The sequence below is a fragment of the Monopterus albus genome, unplaced genomic scaffold, assembly GCF_001952655.1.
Source record: "Monopterus albus unplaced genomic scaffold, M_albus_1.0 scaffold117.1, whole genome shotgun sequence".
NCBI lineage: Eukaryota > Metazoa > Chordata > Actinopteri > Synbranchiformes > Synbranchidae > Monopterus > Monopterus albus.
The window spans coordinates 1,718,954-1,728,104 of NW_018127997.1; positions in this window are offsets into that span (position 1 = coordinate 1,718,954).

A 9,151-nucleotide genomic window follows, 5' to 3' on the forward strand; every position below is an offset into this window, starting at 1 on the left:
TGACAGGTGGGGGCAGGCACAGTGAGCTGGGTCAGTTTGGAGTGGAGGATGTCCGAGATGATGGTGTTGAATGCTGAGCTGAAGTCCACAAAGAGGGCCCGTGCGTACATCCCTGGAGAGTCGAGGTGTTGCAGGATGTAATGCAGTGCCATGTTCACTGCATCGTCCACTGACCTGTTTGCCCGGTAGGTAAATTGCAGGGGGTCTAACAGGGGGTCAACGATGTCCTTCAGGTGGGCCAACACCAGTCTTTCAAAGGACTTCATATCTACAGATGTCAGGGCGACAGGTTTGTAGTCGTTCAGTCCACTGATGGAGGTTTTCTTTGGGACTGGAATGATGGTGGAGCATTTGAAGCAGGAAGGGACTTCACACAGCTCCAGTGACCTGTTGAAGATGAGTGTGAAGATGGGGGCCAGCTGATCAGTGCACACTTTCAAGCAGAAGGGGTCACACCATCTGGGCCTGGTGCCTTTCTGATCTTTTGTTTTTTTTAAAGAGGCCACACACATCCTTTTCACGGATTGCTAGAGGTGGGGGGCTGGAAGGAAGGGTGGTAATTGTTGGGGGAGCGGCTGATTGTCAAACCTGCAGTAGAACACATTCAGGTCGTCTACCAGTTGATGGCTCCCCTCAGCAAGGGGGTGTTCTTGTAGCCAGTGATGCTTTTGAGGCTCCCCCACACAGATGACAGGTCGTTGGCTGACACCTGAGCTTTCAGCTTTTCAGAGTAGCTCCTCTTTGCTGCTCTGATCTCCCTTGTCAGTGTGTTCCTGGCCTGGCTGTACAGAGTCCTGTCCCCACTTCTGTAAGCCTCCTCTTTGGCACGACAAAGCTGCTTGAGTCTTGCTGTAAACCAGTGATTGTTGTTGTTGTATGTGCAGAAGGACTTTTTGGGCACACACACATCTTCACAAAAGCTGATATAAGATGTGACGGTGTCAGTGAGTTCATCCAGGTCTGTAGCTGCAGTCTCAAATACACGCCAGTTTGTGCAGTCAAAGCAGGCCTGTAGCTTTGACTTTGCCTCCTCAGTCCAGCTCTTCACTGTTTTGACTACATGCTTTGCAGGCAAATGGCTGGAAAGTACTGCAGGAAGCAGGCAACTATTTGGCACTGAGGGGAAAACAGAAACATCTTAAATGTGTATGTACACATATATGGACTGTGCACACACATCTCAGTGATGTAGAAAGAAATTCTTGATAAAATGATATAGTTATGTATTTGCAAAACTGTTCAAATAATTGTTTAATCTGTTTGACCTTTGTAAAGATTTGACGTGACATGAAGTAAACTAAGAACGTACTTGGCTACAACAAAAACAAAATGATAACGTATACGGGCCTGGAGACAAAGAAAGAACTGGCAGGGGAGTGAACAGTGAGCAGTAGTGATGGCCATCTGACACCGCTGCTCCAATACAAGCTTCAAACTCAAAGAGGCATTTTCCACAAACCACTGCTTTGATGCTTGCTTCGTTGCAGAGAAAGACACATGACCGATAACGTTCAAAGCAGAAATGGCTTTGGTCCCCTGAGTGAATCCCATGACTGGTTCAAACAGTTGATACTGCTTTGTAATGTGAGACTTTGCTGTGTGCGCCTCAGCAAGGTCGTAGGCCTGTGAAAGCACTTTATACATGACAGATCCTCCCTTGGAAAGATGTGATGATCCTCTGATCTACTAGAAAAAGCACAACAATATTTACCCACACTTGTTTTTGCTAGCTAGGCTATGAACGTGTGTTTTCAAAAGCCGGAGAGGTTGTCAGCAAGAAAAGAAACTGACTCAGTCCAAAAACAGTGGACAAACTTGTTTCTCAATAATCTTTGATTCTCCATCCCATGCACATAATCACACCCTGTCCTAGTTACATAAGCACCATCCTTGCACATCCTCTGTTTCCTCAAGCAGGGCTTCTCCCAACTACTACACTACATACGTTTATAAAATAAACCGACCGATTAATCAATCTTTACAAACTTGTATTTACATCATTCACACAAAGCCTAGTTACACCCATCACATAATTCAGATATTGTTTTGCTGTCTCCTATTTTGCCACTAGATGTCACTGAAACAAACCTTTGAATGAATGAACCCATGCTCGATACAATTGATGAAGTGGTTTGATACTGGTTCATTGCTTCATTTGGACATCACTAGTGAGCAGTGTATAAATAAGGAGGGGACTAACGAGGCGCAGCTGGTGGGAATCAGTGAAGCGGGACAGGTGTGTCTAATAGTGCAATCAGTGCAAGGGAGCTGACTAGTGTGAGGAAAGGAAAAGAGGACGGTGCCGCCGGGCAAACCTGACACAGTCCATACAAAGCAATTCATTACACACAGAATTTTGCCTGTATACTGAAATTTAAGTACTTATGTGTACTTAAATTGTGCTGCTCTATTAGGCCATGGCCAAAGTGTTTATTTGTCATATGCACAGTTAGGAAACATGTTTCCCTGTACAATGAAATTCTTACTTTGCCGTCCACATGAATGTCACACAATACAAGTGAAATATAAAGTAGATGAGCAATAACATAAATCTAAATAGGCAGTAACACAAATCTAAGGCACTTTAAAGCAGCAATTGAAGGAAGCAAATAAGAATACAACAAGAACTGTCAGGTCTGCTTGGCACAACCTGCCTCTCTTCCGCCTTTCTCTCCTTTGCTCTCTCAATCCTGCGGGAACTGCACCTCAGCTTTGTTGTATTTCAGTAATTAGTGACTTGTTTGTCAGTGCGCACAGCTGGGGTGTATCCCAATGATTACCTTCCTCCTTATTTATACCTCTGGCAGACGCTCTGTCATTAACTTACCTAATGCGCATACCCCGTATCAGCCCTATATTCGTGGTATGTATTGTATGTCATTTTGTTTTCCATGCTGACAGTGCCTGTGCTGTGGATAGCATTTTGTATGTTGGTTATGTTGTTTTATGTTTTATGTTTATAGAAGGCCACGCTGACAGTTTCTGTGCTGTAGACCTCTTTGCATGATTTGTTTCTACAAGCTTAGCGATGGGTACCTAGAATTCAATGGTGACAGTTCCTGTGCTATTGTTTTCTTTGGTCGTTCGCCACCCTCTTATTTCTTCACCTATCCGTCCTCATCCTCCTCCTCTCCTGGTTCCCGCCTTCAGTCAATCTACTCTCCTATTTGTTCTGGTCTCCTTAGCTGCCCTTCCCTGGTTGTATGTATTGTGGACTCTGTACTATGTTGTTTTTCCCCATTAAATCACCTTTTTCACTAGCACCTGGGTCAGCAATCTTGAGTCCTGCCTTAGGTCTCCCTCATCCTCCCGGTGAGGGGGACTAAACCCTAACAAGAACATATTATAATGCAGAGATAATATATGCTACGTGGGAGCTGTGAAGTGCAAATATTCAGCAGTGAGTGTGCAATTATGTATGTGCAAAATGAGTGTACAGACAGAATTACATGAGGCAGATCCTGAGTCTGCTGTTTAGGAGTCTGATGGCAGAGGGAAGGAAAGAGTTTTTCAGTCTAGAGGTCCTGCATTTCACACTTCTGAGCCTCCAACCAGAGGGCAGGGGTTTGAACAGTCCATTCTGGGGGTGGGTGGGGTCCTTGAGAATGGAGGCAGCTTTCCTACGCACCCTGTGGTGGTATTATTTTGCACACATTTGAGTTAACATCTTCAATTTGTCAGCTCATGACTAACCTTCCACAGTGAATTCAAAGAGGCACACATCAAACATGACACCTTTTCAGTGTAGTCACCTTTACATTAGTTTGATTATAGTTTCCTCCGGTGAATGATATGAGCTTGATGAGCTATGAAACTATGACCTTAACCTTCAAATTTCTGTAAGCAGGTGTGCAGCAGGTTTAAGTTAAACCTCAGATATACTGAACTCCAATGGAACTTCAGTTTCTACAGGAAATCAGTGGTATATCCATACATGTGGCTTAATGCATTTTGTCTCATAAGAGGGCTTTTCAGGATTGTGAGCGTGTGACTGACATCTTCTTCAGGGCTGATTTATGATCTCGGAGAACTTAGTCTTAGTTCTTTGTAGGGAACAACAGCATTTATCAGCAAACTACTGCTATTGATGACTTGAACAGCCTTGCAAACTAATTTGGGTTCTGTTGTCAACAGCTCAGCTAATTTAACAGACCCAACTGTTGCTCTGTTACCTGTGGTTAAGCCTTAGGACAGGTGTTGTCAGGAATAAAATCATTTGCACACTTAAATCCCAATTAAAATGATTTAATCTTTTTTTTTTAAAAGACTACTGGATGAATTCATGACTACTGTGTTACTTAACAATGCAACATTTAGCTTAAGTACAGGTCAGCTTTGAAGTTGTTAGGTGTTCTTTTATTAGTTATGCTAGGCTAACACTTTTCACAGTGAGCAGTTTTCATTTTATTTAATTTGTAGTATTTAAAAGTAGTAAGGCCAGAGACACACTAAGCCAGCGGTCAACCATCGGCCAATGTTGGACTGCTGGTGAGCATCTGCTGGGGCTCATCCTCCCGGCGTGTCCTGCACGGTTGCCACTTGTCGGTGAGAGAGAGAGAGAGAGGACCAATTGGCTGTTCAGCTTAGCAAATCAGTGCATGAGAATAAAACAGTTTGGGAAAGCCACTTCAGCCTGTCACTGTAGTGTCCATGATTTCACCCATTTAATGCATTTTCTCCTTGGTTTTTCACCTCCACAACCTCTTATTTTCTTCCACAACCAAAAGACCAAGGGCAGAGAACAGCAGTGTCATTTCTAACTTCTTATCAGACATATTCTCATTTGGAAGAAGCTATAACCAGCAGCTGTTTTGAACAACAGCTGCTTTGTTTACACTTGCATTTTCACTGTTTAGCTCTTCCTCTGTCCCTTTCTGGATGGTGAATATTGATCCCACCACCTGCTGGTAGGGGGAGTTATTTCTGTCATGTAGTCTGTGTGGTGTGTTCAAGTGTCACTTTTTCAAGCCAACTGGCCCAGACAAAGTTGACATGAGGTGTTGCTAGTTGGTGTGTCTCTGCCCTAAGACTTAAAATATGATCCAGTGGGCCCCAGGCCTTACCTGAAACATCTGGACAACCTCCCTGGCATTAGCAGCGGACTGTTCCCATTCCAGGATGTCCATTAATACTACTGTATGTGTTTGGGGTGTAACTTACAATGGAGGTCAGCAGTTGTATAACAGCCTGAGTTCCAGACAGACTCGGGAAGCTGGCAGGAAGCTGGCAAAGCATAGAAAGGAAGCACACATGGAGAGAAGAATAGGCACGGTGACAGCTTGGGGACACTCACTCCTCTGATCCACATATCCTCTTTCAAACAGGACATATGCACAAAAGATTATTCCTCAGTACAAATTATGCATCATCCTTTTCTCCAGAGTTTACTGAGAAAATTCCGATATAGACAGTTTGTAAGGGCTGGCTATTGTGAATCAACATACTATAGCTTAAGAAAAGTTCTGTCATGGTTTATTATACTGACACAACCAATCCGATGCTTGATAAGCCACAATTTCCGGAAATAGATTAGAATTAAGTAAACCAATTGTTAGCTATTGTGGTGTCTGATCGTAAAACACTTGGGCTGTTTAGAAAGGCAATGGCAAACTGTGAATTTCCAACTTTTATACAGTCAATGATCTCCAATATAAGAGAATATTGCCATATACTAGAAGATATAATACTACCACTACTACTTTCGCGTTTTCCTATTAGGGGTTGCCACAGCAAATCAACTGTTCCCATGTATACATTTGACACATGTTTTATGCCAGATGCCCTTCCTGACGCAACCCAAATTGGGATACTAGAAGATATACTAGAAGATCAGAAACATTTTGTTGTATAAAGTTGTACAATAAAGGATTATCTTATCTTATGTTGACTTGAGTGTGTGTGTGTTCTTGTACTTGCTACATAGAGAGGACCAAAAAAGGCAATTTATTTATATATATGTATGTGTGCACATTTTTTTTCTGTTTCTTTAACTTGTGGTTTTGTTTTCATGCTGTTTTTATATTGTTGTGCACATCATATTGCTACAAAGTGAGGACATTTTTGCCAGTCCTTAGTTGGTAAAACACCTTTATGAGGTTACGACTTGGTTTTAGGGTTCAGGTTAGCTTCAGGTTAGGCTTAGGTTGGGCTTAGAGTAAGGGCTGGAGTTAGGCATTTAGTTTTGATGGCGATGGTTAGGTTAAGGGGCTAGGGAATGCATTATGTCAGTGAGTGTCTTTACAAAGATAGAAGTATGTGTGTGTGTGTGTGTGTGTGTGTGTGTGTGTCCAACAGCTGCCCACATGCACACTGGAAAACAATAACAGCGACCTTCTACAGTGCACAAAATGAGTGCCGTGTTTACTCCTCTGGCATGCTGGCAGTGTGGACAATCTGCACAGGCTCAAATTTTGGCCTGCTCATGGTCATCTGCACTGAGTTGGTATGGACCCTTGCAGAGTTTGACAGATGGTATAAATTTTCATCACACAGGCCCAAGTGGATGCAAAAACCATGAACTGACCTTTCCTTAATCTCACAAAGGAATTATTTTGCTCATGGAGGTTTGAAGTTGAGGACAACCAGCCCAGTCATCACACATTTTAGCTCTGGTGTCACACTTTCCTCCCTGTACTTAGCAATGCTTCCATTGCTACAGTAATGAAAAGAAGACAAAGTGTGGTGAGAACTTGTGGCCAAATTCAGAAAGTACAAAACAACAGAGTGTGGTACATGTAGTTAGTTAGTTTGGTTACTAGAATTACTTTAGAGTCATTTTGTGCACTTGGAATTACTCTATGCAAAAACCAAAAACTGTACACAGGTCTCTTTAGTGTCATGCAGCTCAGCACAATAATTCAATCCCTTATAACCAGCATTACCTAACTTGATGTGGGTGGGGATAATCATGCCAATTTTGGTTTTGCAGGGTGGTGACATGGTGGGTTTTTTGAGGTAGGATGTAGAGGGAGGTAAGCTTAACTGTGGTCATCAGGTGAGCACCCTCCTTCATTGGTGTTTGAAGATGGGCCCACATTGTTCAGCATTTGCTGTCAGCTCAGCATACTTAAGGCTCTTCCATTAGTAGGCCTCCTCCATGGCATCTTTCCAGGGCACAGTTAGCTCCACTATGATGGCTGTGCTGATAGAGGGCCAAAGCACAAGATCTGGTCTTAGATTTGGTGTTGTGATCTTAGCTGGGAAACATAGTCGCTGGTTCTGGTAGACCAGCAACATCCAGTCTCGTGCCCCGCCCAGTTGGCCAGTGTGTGGCTTAGATGAGATGCCTTTGTTGTACATTTCACATCTAAATTGGATTAATGCACCAACAGTTCATACTGACACACCTCCAATAGTGTTGGAAGCCCCCTCCTCCCACACCTCTCTGACACTGACCAAAACATAACATACAAATCTCAGGATGAATTCTTGTGATCTTTTGAATGGTTGTCAGTGTCTGTCATTAAAAAGATGATAATTATAAAAGAGAAAGAAGAAAATGCCAAGTCATTCAATCAAGGAAAAACCTACCAACTGCAGAGATGAAGGACAGGATGTACAGCTGGACATCTAGGCCATTAATGCCATTATTATCACTCTGATGCAGCACTATTACTTTCACAGATGCTAAATGAATGAACTATCAACTGATTTCCATGAATATGTTTACATGACTGCCACATTAAGGTGCTTGGTTTAAAAAGCTCCACAGTCATAATAAGGCAATTTATAAAGGTACTGATTTGTGAATCAACTGGCACTAGTGCTAGTTTGCTGCTGGTTTAGTAGTCCTGCAATAACTAACCAGGGGATTGCAAGTCACTGACAGTAAAGAGCAAGGAATTTTTAACCAGTAATATAATGACTTTTCTTACAAAGTGTGAGCATGTGTGTTTAAGAAAGAGAAGTCTGTCTAAAAGATTTCTAATTATATCATTTTTAAAATAGCCAATCAATGATATTTCCTTTTTTCTTTTGGGAACACTAGGTTTATATGAGACAGAGAAGGAAAAATATAATTTTGTACTGTATGTGTGGGGGAGAGAGTGCATTAAATGCATTTACCATTATTTTATCTGTCTGCTTGTATCTCTACATACAAATGGTTACATTCTACATTCCTTCCTCTTTCACCTATTGTGTAGCATCAAGCCATCTGTATGTCTGTTCCTGCAACTTTGACACATTTCCTGTGTGTGTGTGTGTGCGTGTACATGTCTTCATTATAATGCGTGGACACATTTTTGTTCAACACCATCATTGTGAGGACATGTTAGCTGGTCCTCACACCTTCCTGGTGCTTTTTGAAAGTTAACATGTGAGTGTCCCCCCAACTATAGTAATAAACGACTGTGTATGTGTGTGTGTGACCCACTTCTTGTTTATAGTGAAGTAATAAGGAAACTCATAGTCAGGGTTTTTGTAAAGAGCCTATTGTCAACTACTATGTCCACACTCCTGATGGGTCAATCCATTTTGAGAAGAATGGCAGGAAATAGAAAGCGGTTGTGTAACCTGGTCAAGGCCTGCTGCCTTACTCAAAATGAAGTTTCATAAAACATGGTAACCTTTCTGTGGTACCATTTATTTTTATGGACAGCTCTCAAGTGCCTCGCTTACACACTGATATAATGTGACAGCTGAATCAGATATTATTTATTACACCTTACAATAACCAAATATTAGGAGACTAACATTATCAAATCAAATCAAATTTTATTTGTATAGCACCAAATCACAACAAAAGTCATCTCAGGACACTTTACAAAGTAAGGTCTAGATATTACTGTTATTACTATTATTACATAGGGAAAACCCAACAAATCCCCCTTAAGCAAGCACTTGGCAACAGTGGGGAGGAAAAACTCCCTTTAACAGAAGAAACCTCCAACAGACCCCGGCTCTTGGTGGGCGGCCTTCTGCCTCAACTGGTTGGGGTGAGTGGATAGAGGAGAGACAAAAGAAGAAAAGCAACAAGACACAACAAACAATCAAACACTGATCAGGTCGATGTGGCTGGTGACTGCTCGTCAGAGACGTAGAGCTCCAGGGCCAGGGCAACCTGCAAAAAAGTACAGGGAGAGAGAGAGGACACGCTACGGAGAGAGGAGACACAAAGTTAGTGATGTGTAATGGTGGCATATAGAAGCAT